This window comes from Hippopotamus amphibius, chromosome 11 (genome assembly GCF_030028045.1).
Source record: "Hippopotamus amphibius kiboko isolate mHipAmp2 chromosome 11, mHipAmp2.hap2, whole genome shotgun sequence".
NCBI classification, from domain to species: domain Eukaryota; kingdom Metazoa; phylum Chordata; class Mammalia; order Artiodactyla; family Hippopotamidae; genus Hippopotamus; species Hippopotamus amphibius.
This window is the reverse complement of record NC_080196.1, coordinates 22,108,939-22,125,327: the sequence shown is the minus strand read 5'-3', so window position 1 is coordinate 22,125,327 and position 16,389 is coordinate 22,108,939. Positions and strand designations below refer to the sequence as shown.

Below are 16,389 nucleotides of genomic sequence, written 5' to 3'. Positions count from 1 at the left end.
GGGGGTGTAGCTCAGTGGGAGAGCGCATGCTTTGCATGTATGAGGCCCCGGGTTCGATCCCCGGCACCTCCAGCCTTTCTGTTTTTCTGATGGAATATTGCTCAAACCTTTTCCTCAAGGAATACAGATTTTGTTCTCCTAAACTTTGTTTCCGTTATAGTCCTGTACCTATAGAAAGAAAAATCATAACCCAGTGGATTCCGGTGAAATCCCTCATCTCTTGCTGTGAGCCTCGACCTCACCGAGATGACTCCAACAGCAGAAGAAAGACAAAAAGGGAAGTAGGAGAAAGAACCGGATTCCAACAGGAAACGGAGTCTCGAACTCCTGGCCCTGAGATTGAAGTCCTGACAACCTGCACACCGAACTATCTATAGAGTTCAGCCTCTGAAAACCATTTCAAATTAAAACTACTTCGTTACTGCCTTACCTTTCTTATTTTCCATGTCTTGCATTCCAAGTTCAGCATATTAAAAACAAAAACAAAGAAACAAAAACAAAAAACCCCCCACTCACTCTTACCTATCCCTCAAGTGATGAAGTCTAAAGACGCAGGCGGATCCTGTTTCTACCTTGAACGCTTCTCCTACCACTAGCACGTGGGGATCGGGACACTGGCCTCCCTGCCGCGTGGTCGGAAACCACCAATACCACCTGCATACACCGAAAACAGAAACTCAACCGCACACATTATCCCAAGTGCTCCAACGACGGAAAGAGCAGCGAGGCGCTCTGAAAACCGCGACCGTCAGGCAAAACGAAGGGGATCTTCCTGCGGGAAGGCGCCCTCAGCTCACTTCTTTTACCCGGAATGGGCCTGCTTGTTTCCCACGTACGCAGACGAAGCACAGCAGAGACGCGTAGCTAACCGCCTCTCAGCCCATCCCAAACTGATGTCAGCCTAAGCACTCGTCCGCTTTTTCCCTCCTCCAGCTTCCTGTGGCCGCTGGAGCCGCAGACTCCACATGTCTCAGACTGCCTTTTGTTATCATTCCCTTCATTCTGCTCTTGTTCTTTCCCCTTGACCAACTGGTCTTGACCCACTCGTCTTGGCGCTTGACCCATTGCCCTTCTGGTGTTGACTTTCCCAAGCATCTCAGCTCACTCGTCTTGGAGTCTCTAAGGCCGAGAACTGCCAAACCTGGCTGTTTCAGAATCATCGGGGGAAGCTTTTAAACCAGGTTTCGCCTTCAGAGAGAATTTAGGATTTCCTCCAAAGCTAGTACTTGAGTTGACTGTCGCAACAAATTTTGGCTGAAGGTGGGAAGCGTCTGCACTTTCCACGGGGACAGTGGGATCTCCAGAAATAATCTGGCAACCGGCGAGTTCATTTTGCACATCGAACCCAGCGGCTGAACTTCCTCCCTGGTGTTCTTTCATTCAGAAAAGGATTCCGTATATACTAAGAGGGGCAAGAATCGATGCAGCATCCTGCTGTCTGTTCTCGTTCCCAGCTTGTTCTTTGCGCATGTCAGAACCAGAGCTACAACAGCCTAATTTCCCGACCACTGTGCTGGCCCAGGCGTTGACAAGGGTATTGTTTTTATTAGTTTTTTTCCTTCTGCTTGCCTTAGGTTTCTTTTGCTCTTTTTTCCCCTTGGCTCTCTCAGTGAAAACTTAAATGACTAATTTGAGACTTTTTTCTTTTCTTATATGCATTGAGTGCTATCAATTTCCTTCTCAGTGCTGTTTTAATATGCATCAGAAATTTTTAGTGCTGTTTTAGTCTATCAGAACTTTTGATACATTGTGTTTTCATTTTTATTTCATTCTATTTATTTTTAAATCTCCATTGAGATTTCTCTTTGTTCCATGGGTTATTTAGAACTATGCTGTTTACTTTCCAAGTGTTTGAATATCTTTCTGTGACTAATTTCCACTGTGGTCAGAGGACACACTGTATCATTCAATTCTATTAGATTAGTTGAGGTTTATTTTATGACCCAGGATATGTTCTATCTTGGAATATGGTCTGATGGATTTGAAAAGAATCTGTACTCTGCTCATATAGGGTGAACTGTTCTCTGTTGATTGCATTCGGGTGGCTGATGGCATTTTTGAGTTTTTCTGTATCCTTGATCATTTTCTGCTTAGTTGTTCCATCAATTTTTCTGAGAGAGATGTTGAAGTCTCTATAATTGTGAATTTGCCTATTTTTCCTTTCAGTTCTATCAGGGGTTTTGTTGTTGTTGTTTGTTTGTTTGTTTCCCTTCACATATTTTGCAGCTCTGTTGTTTGGTGTATACGTATTTTGGAGTGCTGTACCCTTCTTGGTGGATGGGCACTTTTATCATTGTGTGATGTTCTTCTCTGTCTCTGTTAATTTTCTTCATTATGAAATGTACTTTATCTGATATTAATACAACTACTCCTGCTTTCTTTTGATTAATGTTTGCATGACATACCCTTTTTTTTAATCCTCTTAATTTCAAACTGCTGTATATTTACAAGGTTATATTTGAAGTGAATTTTTTGTAGACAGGCGGTATATAGTTTGGTCATATTTTCTAATCTACCCTATGGATTTAATTGGTGCCCTTAGACTATTTACATTTAATGTAATTATTAGTATGTAGGGCTTAAGTCTGTCTTTTTTTGAAGGGGGGGAGTCTGTTTTCTGCTTGCTCTCTGTTATTTTTATTTTTCTGTTCTCTTTTTCTTGTCTTTTTATGGACCACTTGTACATATTTTAGAATTCCATATTCATTTATTTATAATATTTTTATTGTATAGCTTTGTATAGTTTTGTTTATTTTTTAAAGGTTTATTTATGTATTTATTGGCTGCAATGGGTCTTCGTTGCTGAGAGAGGGCTTGCTCTAGTTGTGGCAAGAGGGGGCTACTCTTTGTTGCAGTGTGCAGGCTTCTCATTGCAGTGGCTTCTCTTGTGCAGAGCACAGGCTCTAGGCATGCGGGCTTCAGTAGCTGTGGTGCGTGGGCTCAGTAGTTGTGGCTCGCCAACTTAGTTGCTCTGTGGCATGTGGGATCTTCCTGGACCAGGGATCAAACTTGTGTTCCCTGTGTTGGCAGGCAGATTTTTAACCACTGCACCACAAGGAAGTCCCTAGGTGTTGTGTTTTTGTTTTGTTTTGTTTTGTTAGTGGTTACTCTAAGAATTCTATTATAGATATTTAATTTATCAGAGTGTACTGGTGTCACCATTTTACCAGTTAAAGTGAAATGTAGCAGACTTACCTCCCTTTTTGTCACTTTACTCTTCCTCATTTGTAATATAATTGTCATAACTATTTCTTTCACATACATTTAGAACCACATCAGACAGTGTTATATTTTTGCTTCAACTTTCAAACATAATTTAGAAAGCTCAAGACAAAGAAAGTTTATTGTAGTTACCATGTTTTTGTCTGTTGTTTTGTTTTGTTTGATTTGTTTTGTTTTTGTTTTTTGAGTGTTTTTCTAATATACCTTTTTTTTTTTACTTGCTTCCTGATATCCAAGATTCCTTCTTTCATCATTTCCTTTCTGTTCAGAGAACTTATTATTGTCATTCTTTTAAGGTCATTCACTGACAGCAAATTATCTTAGTTTTCCTTTTTCTGAGAATATCTTCATTTCCCCTTCATTCTTGAAGGATATTTTCTCTGGATATAGTATTCTGAATTGACAGCTCTGTTTTTTGTTGTCATTGTTGTTTGCTGTTGTTTTTTTTTTAAACATATTGCATGATTCCATTTATATAAAATGCCTGAAATAAGTAACAGTACAGAGACAGAAAGTATATTAGTGGTTGTCTAGGGCTGATAGGGATGGGGGGATTGGGATAAGATGGCTGAAAGGTACAGGGTTTCTTTTTTGGGGTGATGAAATAATACCCATATCATATAAGCCCTTTGATGGGGTAGGAATTGTATTTTTGCATCTCTGTTATGTAGCACCTAAGACAGTGCTCAATAAAGATCTAGTCAATAAATTAAAGCTTCTGAAAAGATCAATATTCAGTCTCCTAGACCCTAAGAGCTTCTTGGCAAGTACCACAAAGACCTCAGTCTCTTAGTAGTTGCTCTTTAGTAGATGAAATACTTCAAACACCCAGAGTATAGAGTCTTGTCCTTTCCAAGTGTAGCGCTTATTACTTGTAGGCTTTTTAAAAGGCTAAGTTCAATATAGCTTTAACTTAGAAAATCAATCCTGTACTTGTACACACAGACATCTTTTACCTACTTTTACGCATTGATTCTAATTCTTCAATGGCTTGTTTAGCCTCCTGGATTTCTTTGTAAATGACTGTGAGTGGTGCCAGCTCAGCATGCCCTCGATTCAAGGACCTTTGGCCCCCTTCACTCACAAAAACATGCTGCAAACAATGATCAAGTGTTTGGTACTCCTTACTCAGGTCCTCCATATATTTCTGTAGTGCTTTATGCTTCCAGAGTGTCCTGGTATCTTGATGACAACATCTCCTGGACCAATTCTTATTTAGCAGACGATAGAGACTGTGATTCCTGTTTTGTCTAAAAACCCACAGCCTTGTATCAAGATGTATCTGCATAAGTTGATGAGCATGGAGATGGACATGGCCCTGGCGGTGACCATTACAAGATGGATCTCTAAAAAACCAAACATACAGATGACGATTCATCTCAGCATTGAGGTTGGAACTTTCTCTAATCCACTACATTTCAGCCGGACAGGAACCGGCTCACTTTCATTTCCGGTTCACCCCTTCCGGGTTAGCGCTTGATCCCGCCTCCTCCGTCTCAACTCTAACCCAGAAGAGTAGTCCTTGGGTGTGCGTAACAATAAGCTGATTGTTTAATCAAATTCCTACATTAGGGAATGTGCACGTGGTTCCCTTTCGCTGGAAAGTGACTGTTCTGTTCTTTAAGCACTTGGAAAATGTTGTGTCACTCTTTCCGACCTCTCTGGTTTCTGATGAGATAGCCATTGTCATTTGAATTGCTTTTCTATAAGGGTAAGGTATCGTGTATCGCTGGTTTCAGGATTTTTTTCTTTGTTTTTAGAGTTCAGAAGTCTTGGTATTTTTTTTACGAGTTAACTGATGAAAGGGACTCTCTTAAAATGCACATCTTCAGGTCAGCAATCTCTATTCCAAACAACTTCCCAAGACCGTCCCTTAAGGTTGGTAAGTTTACCACGTGGTCATTTCACACCTGTAAAGCAATAGGCAAAGTTTCAATCAGTGTAAAGCAGGTTATTATTTACCTGAAATCTTCCTGTTATTTTCTCACAATAAAACAGAGAAACACACGCCTGAACAGGGACTTGAACCCTGGACCCTCAGATTAAAAGTCTGATGCTCTACCGACTGAGCTATCCAGGCCCACATTCCTGGGTTTTCCCTTAGAGTCTAATCTATCTTTGCACATTTGGCTAGTTTGTCTTTTTGCCTTTCATGTGTTAGTTTCCAAGTCAGATTTCTTAAAATTTCCTCTTTACTAATAAGATTCTGTTTGAGAGAGATATTATAATAGTTACAAGCATTTTCCTTCCTCTTCTCCTCTTTGACTACCTTCTCTAAGTTTTCAGAGCCAGAGATGCCATGTCTCCTAGGCAAAGCATTGCCAAGTTTCAGACTACTTTGCTAGACACTGAGGGTTTCATTTCTTTCCAAAGTGCCTCACCTAAATTTCTGCAGGCAACACACACAATTTCTGTTGGTATCCCTTTGCATTGTCTTGAACATCTTTCTTCCAACCTTTGTAGGCAGAGGGAAAGAGAGTTGAAGGAGGAGGAATTTGAAGATGCAAGAAAGTGTTCCATATGGGACCCTTTCTGTTGGTGGATGAAACTGCCCCCAAGCATTGCTTTGGCAAGGGGGTCTTGGAGCTTGCTGGAAGGAGGGTAAGAACCACGTGAAACAGCTCATGCTGGCCGGACATTCTGCCCAACGTGGCATGGATTTCTATTCTTCAGCTTCTATTGGAGCCAATAGCCTCCCCAAACAGGAAGACAACAAAGAACCATCATCCAGTCTAATGCTTCTCATTGAACTCATTTCGAGATGGAAAGGGATTTAAATAAAACATAGGTAACAGCAGAAGGCCTTTCCTTGGTCTCACCAGATTCATTTAGTCTAGGCCCTATGTCTTACCCTCCACTGCTCCTGTTTGAGCTTACAGATTTCTCTCCCTGGAGGATGTGCCATTATGTCTTTGAGACGCAACAGGTCAGAACATACCAAATTCTGAAGCTCCCTCTCCTTATGCTGTCATCACCCCTTCATTGAAGACTTGGCTCATATTTCTCCATTAAACTTGCATCATCGTTATCAGTGACTTAGGCAAAAGAGCCTTCAAAGGCTGCGTCATTTCTGATTGCCTCACCGTTTATTAAATGTTTATTAATTTTAAGTAGTTGTTGTGTGGAATTTGGTGCAATTTTATTCCCTTTGGGGAAAGAATATTATTAATGAAATCTTCCAGTTGAAGTTAGAAAGTTGAAAGCAGAAACCCATCACGTTTGAGCTTTCAGATTTGAAGATAAGTATTCATCAGTGGGCCGCGTGGCCTAATGGACAAGGCGTCTGATTCCGGATCAGAAGATTGAGGGTTCGAGTCCCTTCGTGGTCGCTCACTTCTTGCTAGGCAAGAAACGTATTCTCTTTTTATTTGACTTTCTAAAGGCTGACCTTGAAAAGAAAACCTGAAATTAGGCAAGAGTCTTAAAAAAGCAAAAGTAGTATACCCACTAGTTACCGATACCTTGCGTTTTGTCATTGGTATCTACTCACCAGATGATACCCAGTAGCGAAGTACTGTGTGTATAGTTATCAATACCATAATGTCCCTGGATTTTCTGGCTCAGAATTCTTCTCTAGAACTGGTAGACAGTGGCCCAGAAAAGAATAGGAAGGGGAAGAAAAGCTAACTGCAAACGTTTCTCTGGAGAAAACTGGGTTACAAAAATTTCTATCTAAGAGGAATAGGTGTTTGGAGGGCTGGAGAGATACTAAACCCTGAATATGGACTTGCAGTCTGCACCCTCCTAGTGAGAGTCTGATGCTTGTTAACTGAACTATCCAGCTCAGGAATTCAACTTTCCCTGAGAATTTATTTAAAGCTAATAAGTGGATTATTCTCTACCCTTTCTACTACTTGCCTTCATTATAAGTACAGGGCACCAATATTTGAGAAATTCAGGCCACTCCTGGTGGGGATCCTCCTTCTACATTCAGCATAGCTTCTGACTTAGAAAATCTGAACAAACTTGTAACAGGTAGAGATTGAATCAGTAACCAAAAAACTTCCAAAAAAGAGAAGTCCAGGAGCACAGGCACATTCAGCTAAATTAGAGGATATAAGACCAACACACAAAAATAAGTTGTTTTTCTCTACACTAGCAATTAACAATCTGAAAAGGAAATTTAAAAAACAATTCTGTTTACAATAACATCTGAAAAAAAAATACCTAGGAAAAATTTAACTAAAGGGATCAAAGGCTTAATACACGGAAAACAAAACATTGCTGAAAGAAATTAAAGAAGAGGGGTAGGGAATTTCAGTGGGAAACATCTCTGTTCCTCTATCTGCTTTCTATTTCATGACTCAAAAATTATGAGACTCAACAAAAATGTCTATCAGGTTTTTTTTTTTTAATTTTTCCTCTTCTTTCCATCTCTTCTCCCTGCTCTGCTTTTCAATGTTACTGACAAGTAGAACTGAAGGTGAACTTCCCCTTAATGTTGGGGTAGGCCTCTTTTTCTTAACTGCCCCCCCCCCTTTTTTTTTCTGTTTTGGCCACATGGTGAGGCTTGCAGGATCTTAGATTCCCCACCCAGGGATTGAACCTGCACCCTTGGTACTGAAAGCCCAGAGTCCTTTAACCACTGGACCGCCAGGGAATACCCTGAGCCTCTATTTCTGGATGGAGATTTAAGATGGACTCCCCCCCACCCCTTTTTCCTCTCCCATCCCATCTTCCTTTTGCCAAAACATCCACCCTATGTGGAACCAAGGTCTATGGAGTAAAACTGGAACAGCTGCCAAGGCAATGCACTGGATCATTGGTTTTCTTGTTATATGAGGAAATCAAGAGAAAATGAATGAAAAAGAGCAAGAAGGATTTGGTTGCAGAGTAAAGAACACACATGGAGATACAGGGGATTTTACTCAAGACCTTGTATGTGGAAGGTACACCTGCTTAACACTAAAAATCAGCTTACCCTAGAAATTCTCCATAAAATATCAGTGCCATTTTTGGATGGTTTTGAGAAACCTAAAAGTTGGCAAGGCAAAGTCCACTGAGATAAATTTCACCAATTTAAAAATCATTAAAATAGATCCTCTCTAGTATTTCTGGTTCAATATCCTGGAACAGAAAACTAAGGCAAAACTAAGGAAATCTGAATAGATTATGGATTCCATTTTTCAAAATGTATCAATTTTAGTTCATTAATTTGGCAAATGTATCATTCTACTGTAAGATGTTAGCAACAGGGGAAACTCAGTGCAGGGTATAGGAGAACTCTCTGTAATGTCCTCTCCATTTGTCCCTATATCTACAACTGTTCTAAAGTTAAACACTTTTTATAAAATAAAAATGATGTCTCTTGTAGACATACAGGAGAAGAGAGTGTTTAAAAGGATTTAGAGCAAAGGTTTTGCTGCAGAGAGGGACTGCATTTCTAACAGGGCTCTTGTACCGGTTAACGCCCACATTCAACAGGAGGATGGCTTATAGGACCTATGCCACTGTCTGACTTTTTATGAAGATTTTAAAATAACATTCAACAGAGGCTAAAACAAAAGAATAAGCATGTGACTCATAATGTGCTCCAAACAAAAGCTGGGTTCAGTAGCCTTTTGTGTATGTATGTATGTATACATATGAAGTTATGGGAAAAGTGAAGGAATCTACAGCAGAGCCGGATCGTGAATCCTGGGTCCTCAGACTAAGGGCCTGATGCAGGTCCAACTCAGCTACCCCACCCATAGTACCACGGTTTCAGTGGGAATCTATTCAAACAAAAAACATTTAGTCACTGCTTAACCTTTTCCTTCCCTTCTTTGCCTTGTATTTTAAAGCCAAACATGCTAAAAAGTCAGTTGATGCCAATTGAAATGCCCAAACACAAAACCGCGGTTGGAATTTGTTTGTACACTCAACGCTGCATCGGGCTACGTATAACGTCACCTTTCCAAAATCTCCAATACCGAGGGCTACTGCTCCAGGGATACGCAACAACAGGTGCGCCCTTGAAAATGCTCAGCCTGTCTGCTATGACAGAAAGTGGAGCAAGGAACTCTCAGAGTCACAAAATCTTGGGTAAAAAGGGACGTATCTTTTTGTGAGACACACATTTTCGAATCACTTACCTTAGGAAGGAGCCTTCTTCTCTTCCTGAGAACCTGCAGAAACTGTAGCAGAGATACCCAGCTTGATCACTCTCTACCTCCGCGCCTCTCCATTGAGACCCATCTCCAAACTATTCCTCTTCTGTCCTCTTCCTCTGCTGCCTCTTTTCTCCACCTTCATTGGCTTCATCCTTTTCCCCTCCAAGAACCAGGTCACTCTCCCTTCTCCAAGCCTTCCTCTGCTTATTCCACTTCCCAGCCTCTCGTCTTTCTAGTCTAGTGATAATATAATCCATCCGGGCACCTGTCCTCTCCTCCCCATTCCCTCCCATGCCAGAAGTTTAGAATTTGTCCAAAAATCTAACTAGCTTAACAGTCGCACCAATGTTTGCCTAAAGGTGGAAAGTGTCGACTTTCTGCGCCTTGGGGATTGATGAAGTTTGCAGACTTGTCCAGGCATAGGGAAGGTTTACAAAGACCGAATTTGTTTCGCAGGTTGCACGCAGCTTCCCTTGCTCTCTCCTCCTTGCACAAATAATTTGATCTGAAAGAGATGCTGTAACACCAGGAGCGCCCACATTTCTCCTCTTTCCTCTGTCCGCCACCACTTTTGTATTGTCTGCAAAACCAGAGCTGTAGCGTCGCGGTAACAAAGCCACTGCCATGTCCCAAACCCAGATGCTGAATGCGGTGGTTTGCAAAAGCGTGCAAGACTGCTTGAGACACATACTTGTTGCTCTTTGTTCTGGTCCATGTATTGTGAATTAATTCACCTCTTGTCTTAACTTCATACCTGGCTCTATTGGTACATTCCCTCGGCCACACTCACAGAAGGTGTCTTTGTATCCCCAGCACTACTTTTTGCATCTTTTTGGCAGCTTCGTGGGCAGAGGAGGACTTTCTAAAGAGGGGAGAATCTGAAGACCTAACAGAAGATTCAGTTCTGGGACTCTCCCTTATGGTGGACTGGAACTGACACAAGAGGCAGTTGGCCCAAAGCAGTCCTTTATGAGGAGGAGGATTGTGGGAAGATCTAAGGGTTTTTCAGTCTAGAATCCATTTCTCTTTTTCCCACCCTAGCTGTGAGACAGGAGTCAGCCCAGGGGTTTGAGAAACAGAGGAACTGAACATAATGGACTTTAGCTTGCCAACACCTTCATACAATGATAACAAAATAACATGGGACAATGTGTAACCAGGTACACATAGGGGGTGTAGCTCAGTGGTAGAGCACATGCTTAGCATGTATGAGGTCCTGGGTTCAATCCCTGGCACCTCCATCTGCTCTGTTGACTCCCTCACGGCTGAGATCCTTCATGGTTTCCTTTGTGTAGACCTTAACCTGTGTATTCTTTGATTAATCATTTAACTATGGGCCTTGACATTCCTTAGATCGCCCAACCTGACTACTTCAGTACAATAAAGCCAGGAACCAAGTGAAGTACAGAAACTGCTCGCTCAGAATCTCCTGAAAGCAGAGCACCAAGTATGCCATGTGTGGTCCATTCTCCTTTGCTGCATTTTTTCATTATTATTAAGAAGCAGGGAAGAAAAAGACAGATTGAAAGAGAAAGGGGGGAAGGGGACCTTTGGCAAAATTCTTTTAGATTACTCCCCCTCCCATTCCCCACCCCCTTTCCCCCTCAGCTGTGCTTTTGTCAATGGACAAACTGCAAGCTCCAGAGGAAATTTTCCTTCTCATTTTCCTTTCCCCACTTGCCCCTACACTTTCACCACACGCAGAACCTTGGCTGGGCAGCAAAAGTTTGGTCCAATCACCAGTCACGGAGCACTGTGTTCCCAGGGTTTTCTTGGTGAAGGAGTGCTTAAGATACTGTCCATGGGAAAGATGCTTCTCATGAAACTCACAGGCTTCCAAAATCCATAGTTGAAAGTTATTTCCATTGTTGGTAAGAGTAGCTAGTCTCTCTCAAAGCCAGTCTTGGGCAAAAAGGGTTGCGCCTTCCTGTGGCACAAACACTTTTAAGCCCACTTCCCTTCGGAGAAAGAGAACCTTCTGGTTTCCTGCATCCCTAGAGGGAACAGAGGAGACAAAGGCAACACGGTTGCAAATTACCTCCAGAGACAACCAAATAGTGGGCCTCGGAAAGACCTAGTCCCAAGCCTTCTTTCGCCCTTTCCTCTTTTAGTTCCTCCTCCCCAACCGCAGCCACCTACCTCTTCTTATTCCCCCTCCCCCTTTTTTCATGGCCTACTGAGTCACCTCTTCCTTCACTTTCCCTCCTCCTCTCCCCTCTCATTCGGTTTCACCGCTTCCTCCCGGCTGTTTCCCAGCACTCCACTTTCTTGCTTAGCAGTTCTCAAACCTGGATGATCAACAAAATCTGGGGAGGCATTTCCATTATATAGATCCCCACCCCCACCCCCTATCCTGTGATTCTGAGTGCACTCAGGAGCTATAAGGTAGAAATGGGAATACATATATTTATGAAGTTATCCGACGGTTCCCCAGGTTCGGGAACCATTGCATTCTAGTCTAAAACCTTTTATCTCTGTGTTAGTGGGTCGCTTCAGGCTGCCTATATTATTTCCCAGGTTACTTTTAAAAGTCGTCTCCCCTCTAAGCGCCCATTTTAGCGACTTTCCAGAGCCAACTGAGCCGTCCGTATTCGGGCTTTTTGGGGGGGGGGGGGGCGGGGAAGGGGAGAAGAGCAGGGGAGGAACGGGAGAGTTGGTATATAATTGATTCCGACATTCAGGAAAATACAGATTTCGCTCTCGTGAGAAAAAGTAAAAGAGAAGACACAATGATCTAAAACTCATATTGGTCGGAGGAGGAAAGCGTCTGTTCCTTGCACCTCTGTGATGGCTGAGGTTTGAGTATTTGTCCAAGAGCATCGGGTTGGGGTGGGAATGCTGTTATAAAATTTTAATTCGTTTCGCCGTTCTTGCTCAGCCTCCGAAATGCCTCCCTTATGCGTCTTTGTGCATCTCAGAAACAGAACTGTAGAGTTCCCAAAATAAAGCCACTGACCGGTTTCACTGGGCTCCAGAGTTTGCTAGAGTGACCTGTTTTCTCTTTCCATCTGGATCTAAATTCCCCAGGAACTTTTCAGGTTCTGCTCTTTTGCACCCTTCTTCTAGCATTTCCAGCTGCGATTGACAGCCAGAAGCATTGGAGGTGCAGGGACCCCGATGTGATGACGTGGAAATCTGCCTTCTGGAGGAGGCTACCGGGAGAAGGAGCGACACATTCGGAGTTCCAAACTGAAACCTGAATATTGAAGAGAATATTTTTTTAAATGGGAGTAGAGGAAACGCGACAAAATGTATGACAAAAATGAAAGGGGCGGTGGATGAGGTAAAATGCATACCTGGAGGAGCCGGGGGTTGAACCCGGGGCCTCGTACATGCGAAGCACGCGCTCTACCACTGAGCTACACCCCCTAACCTCTAAAGGGGCTTGAGGATCATTTATAAAATATTACTGTTGTTTTGAGATTGGCTTTTCTGACGGAGAATATCCACTGGGTTAAATTCCACCACTTGTGAAATTACTAAACTCGATATTGTCTATAGGCGTCACTAAAGTTATCGTCCGACTGACAGTTTCTGATTCTAGGACTTTCCCACTTCTGTTAGCCTGCTCCAAAGTCTACTCAGAAGAAACTACGTGAAAATTACTTTCTTTTACCAGGAAGCTTCACGAATTTCCAACACAAATCTTCAGCAGTACTGGCTCAGATGGCTTTTCAGTCCAGAGGCAGCCGAAATGAACTGCACAGCAGGTTGGGTCGGATGTCCTGGCAACATCTTTTTTCCAGCTGACTCTCATTGTTTGCTCACACCTCACCAAGTGTTCTAAGATTGTCTTCATTTCCGGTTCCACATCCCCCCACCTCTTGAAGGTTATGGCTACAAAGGATTTCGGGGCGGCGGGGCGTTGGAGGAAATCTTTAAAGGTCCATCAACTAAAAAAAAAAAAAAAAGCTGACCTGGGAATTCCCTTGGTTGCCCAGTGGTTAGGACTCCACGCTTTCGCTGTCGAGCGCGCGGGGTTCAGTCCTTGGTTGGGAAATTAGGAGCCGCAAGCCACTCAGCGCGGCCAAAAACAAAACAAAAACAAACAAACAACAACAACAAAACCGTGACATTTTTCAAACGCAGGGCGGCAAAACAAGAGAATGAAAGGACAAATGCAGGGCAGGGAAACAAGATTGGGGAACCTAGAAAACTAACAAACTGCTTTCCCTGAAAGAACCCATTATCACAATGGGAAAACCTGCTACAGACATAGAAACTTGAAAAAAGAGCCCTGGAAATCTTCAGAACATGAAAATTCGAGGAAGTCCTGCAGAACACAAAGCAGAATTGGTTGCGCGGGAAAGAGCAGAGGTAATAGTTCTTTTCTCACAGGGATGCTTTCAGCTTTGTGTAAGGCCGAAGACCTCCATAATGAGTCCAAAGCCTTATACTATACTTCTTTATCATGATCTGCTGTATGATATTGACAGAAGTAATCCAGGAAGCTTTTCATTTAATGGCTTGAAAATACTGGACATAAATGTTTATTGGTGAAGGCAGGGATGATTGAAGGCAGGCAATTCTGATTCTTCCTACCTTAGCCCTCTAAGCCCTTTTCTTGAGAAAGTGAATTCAGAAGCATTTGTATTAGGGTGACATGTTACAGGAAAGAGAATTTGTTTTGACACAAACTGTGGGCTTTTCAAATCATGGGGAGTGATTCCTGATTTTAGTCCAGACATTTAGAGCTCTTCCAATTGAGCTATGTTGACCAAATCTCTACTGTCACCAGCACTAATAATTTTCTCCACATTCAAGTTTGGAAAGCACAGCATCCTTGAGAGATATTGTTCCCGTGTTCCTTCACTTTAAGAAAGTTGGTTTTTGATATCCAGCCACATTTGGTAATCAGTTCCAACTACTAGCAATACTGGGTGTGGGAAGGAAGTGGGAGGAGAGAAAATCAATGGATAGGTTTTCTGTTCCTCAGTCTTCAGTCTTTTAATTGACACAGGCACAGCTGAGAACACAATGGAATCCATTAACAAAAAATGACTATGAACCTCTTTTCCTTTCCTTTGTATTTTTTTCTTTCCTGTTCCTTGGTAAACCATGATATGGAATAAAAGAGGGCATGGGCTCTCTCTTACTTCTTATCTTACTTGTGCTGATGCAGTTAGATTGGTAGATGCCAGAGTCATAGAGTTGAAATAAATCAGCTTAAAGGCAATCTTTTGCATAGTGGATTTACTTTGGATGTGAGCAGGAAGAGAAAATGACAATGGAAAGTTTTTAAATGGGGAAATTTGGATGTGTGCTTGAAATACAATATTGATGAGGAAAGGGAAAAGCAGTAACAGAGTCAAAGATTACCTGGTTTCTCCTGCATGCTTCGCTTATGCTCTACCAGTGAGCTACACAACCAGGTAGACCCTATAGTTCAGTAAATCTTCTATAACTGATGATTGCCCTGATTCTTATTGAGTCATTTTTCCTTTTCCCCTACATTGTTTCCAACTTTTATATGGAAGCCAGATGGAACTTGGCTTTCTTCTATAGATCATGTTAGGGTGTTCCTCCACCTCTCACATCCTGCTGTTGGCTTTCAACTGGCTTCTGAAAAGCAGGACATTGAGGGGGCAAATCCAGGGCTGCAATAGAATGAGAAAGTCATGTATGCAATCCAGTGATGCTTTGCTCTGTTGTAATCTAGACAGGGAGGCAATTTTGGAGATTCTTTCAAGGATGAGCTAGACAAATAAAACAGTGAATTGAACTATGAAAGACAAGGGAGAAATTTGATGCAACATGGTAGAATAACACAGGATTTGGACTCTTATTGGAGTCCAATACTTAGTACTTCGGAAGACCTGCAGGTAGATTGGGTTATGCAGATAGTGATGCCTTTCCCAAAGCTAATTAAAATAGGGGAAGTGGTGGGAATTCTGTTTGTTGTTGTTGGTATTGGTTTGTTGATTTATTTTTGTCAGGAACATAAGGTGGGGCAATAAAGGGGAAATGTTGAGTTTGGGTTTGGGTATGACATGTTTTAAATGCCTGCAAGATAGCCTCTTGAGGATGTCTGCCTACACACACTATAACCTGAATCTGGAATTCTATGGACATCTCTGAACCTCAAGTTTGGACATGTGTGTGGCTAGGAGTAGAAAGCCTTGGAAGAGTAGGTAGAGTGAGAACTTACAGTTATGCAGTAAGACATGTAGGTAACAGGACTTCCCTAGTTTCCCAATAAAGGTTTATTGAAAGGGAATGTGATAAAAGCTCATGAATAGTTGTGTGTCTAAGGCGTTTGGTTTGCAGTGCAAAGTGTTTTTCCAGGGATGGTTGGAATCCTGCTCACAGCACCCTAATTTTTCCCATGGCTGCTATCTTTAGGATTATGCTGGCTAAAGAAATTGCACATGGGTTTCTTTCTTTTTCTTTTTTTCCCATCTTACTTTGGATCTTCCTTCTCTTAAGTAGTATTGTAAAATGGTAGTCCAGGTGAAAAAGCTGGTTAAATTGGTGACATTCACGCATTTGCGAATGTGGAATAAGACTGTTAGCATTTTTTCCCTTCTTCTCGTTTCTTCCTTCTGCTGTCCCAGCAATCATGTTTACTTTCCATGTGAGCAGGGGAAAAAAAATAACGAAAGGTGGAAAAGTGGGAGAGCAGATTCCGCGGGATTGAAGGAATGTGTAAATATAAGGTATACTAGAGATCAGGAAACAGAACTGTTTATGGAGGTGCCGGGGATCGAACCCGGGGCTTCATACATGCAAAGCATGCGCTCTTCCACTGAGCTACACCCCCAAGCAACAGTCACCTTTTTTCCGATATATTAAGAAATATACCAATTTTCTGCATTCTTTGGCAAGCTATTTTCTTCTGTCAGAAAATTCATTAACTCCACAATTTCTACAATTTTCAAATTAGATTTTTTCTTGTTTTGGTGGATGGCTATTTTCAAGAACAGTAAATTCTAAACCCAAATTGTTACCATTCCTGCTCTTAGTTTCTTCTCAGCTGGGTCAGTCCTCTCCAAGACCTTCTTACCTGGGCCAAAAGACAGAGTAGATGAAAGAGCATAAAAGAAAGTAAACAGCTCACTCGAAATCATCACCAGGA

At 42.1% G+C, this 16,389-nt stretch overlaps 6 non-coding genes across 6 annotated transcripts; 3 read left to right on the top strand and 3 right to left on the bottom strand.

Annotated features, from left to right (window-relative positions):
- TRNAA-UGC (transfer RNA alanine (anticodon UGC)) lies at positions 1–72 on the top strand. The gene has a single exon. It is a non-coding gene; the product is annotated as a tRNA-Ala (tRNA).
- A 5,157-nt stretch (positions 73–5,229) lies between these two features.
- On the bottom strand, positions 5,230–5,302 carry TRNAK-UUU (transfer RNA lysine (anticodon UUU)). The gene has a single exon. It is a non-coding gene; the product is annotated as a tRNA-Lys (tRNA).
- Positions 5,303–6,478: 1,176 nt separating this feature from the next.
- Positions 6,479–6,551, top strand: TRNAR-CCG (transfer RNA arginine (anticodon CCG)). The gene has a single exon. It is a non-coding gene; the product is annotated as a tRNA-Arg (tRNA).
- A 3,932-nt stretch (positions 6,552–10,483) lies between these two features.
- TRNAA-AGC (transfer RNA alanine (anticodon AGC)) lies at positions 10,484–10,555 on the top strand. Its single transcript has one exon. It is a non-coding gene; the product is annotated as a tRNA-Ala (tRNA).
- Positions 10,556–12,611: 2,056 nt separating this feature from the next.
- TRNAA-CGC (transfer RNA alanine (anticodon CGC)) lies at positions 12,612–12,683 on the bottom strand. The gene has a single exon. It is a non-coding gene; the product is annotated as a tRNA-Ala (tRNA).
- Positions 12,684–16,002: 3,319 nt separating this feature from the next.
- On the bottom strand, positions 16,003–16,074 carry TRNAA-UGC (transfer RNA alanine (anticodon UGC)). The gene has a single exon. It is a non-coding gene; the product is annotated as a tRNA-Ala (tRNA).
- Positions 16,075–16,389: the final 315 nt, after the last annotated feature.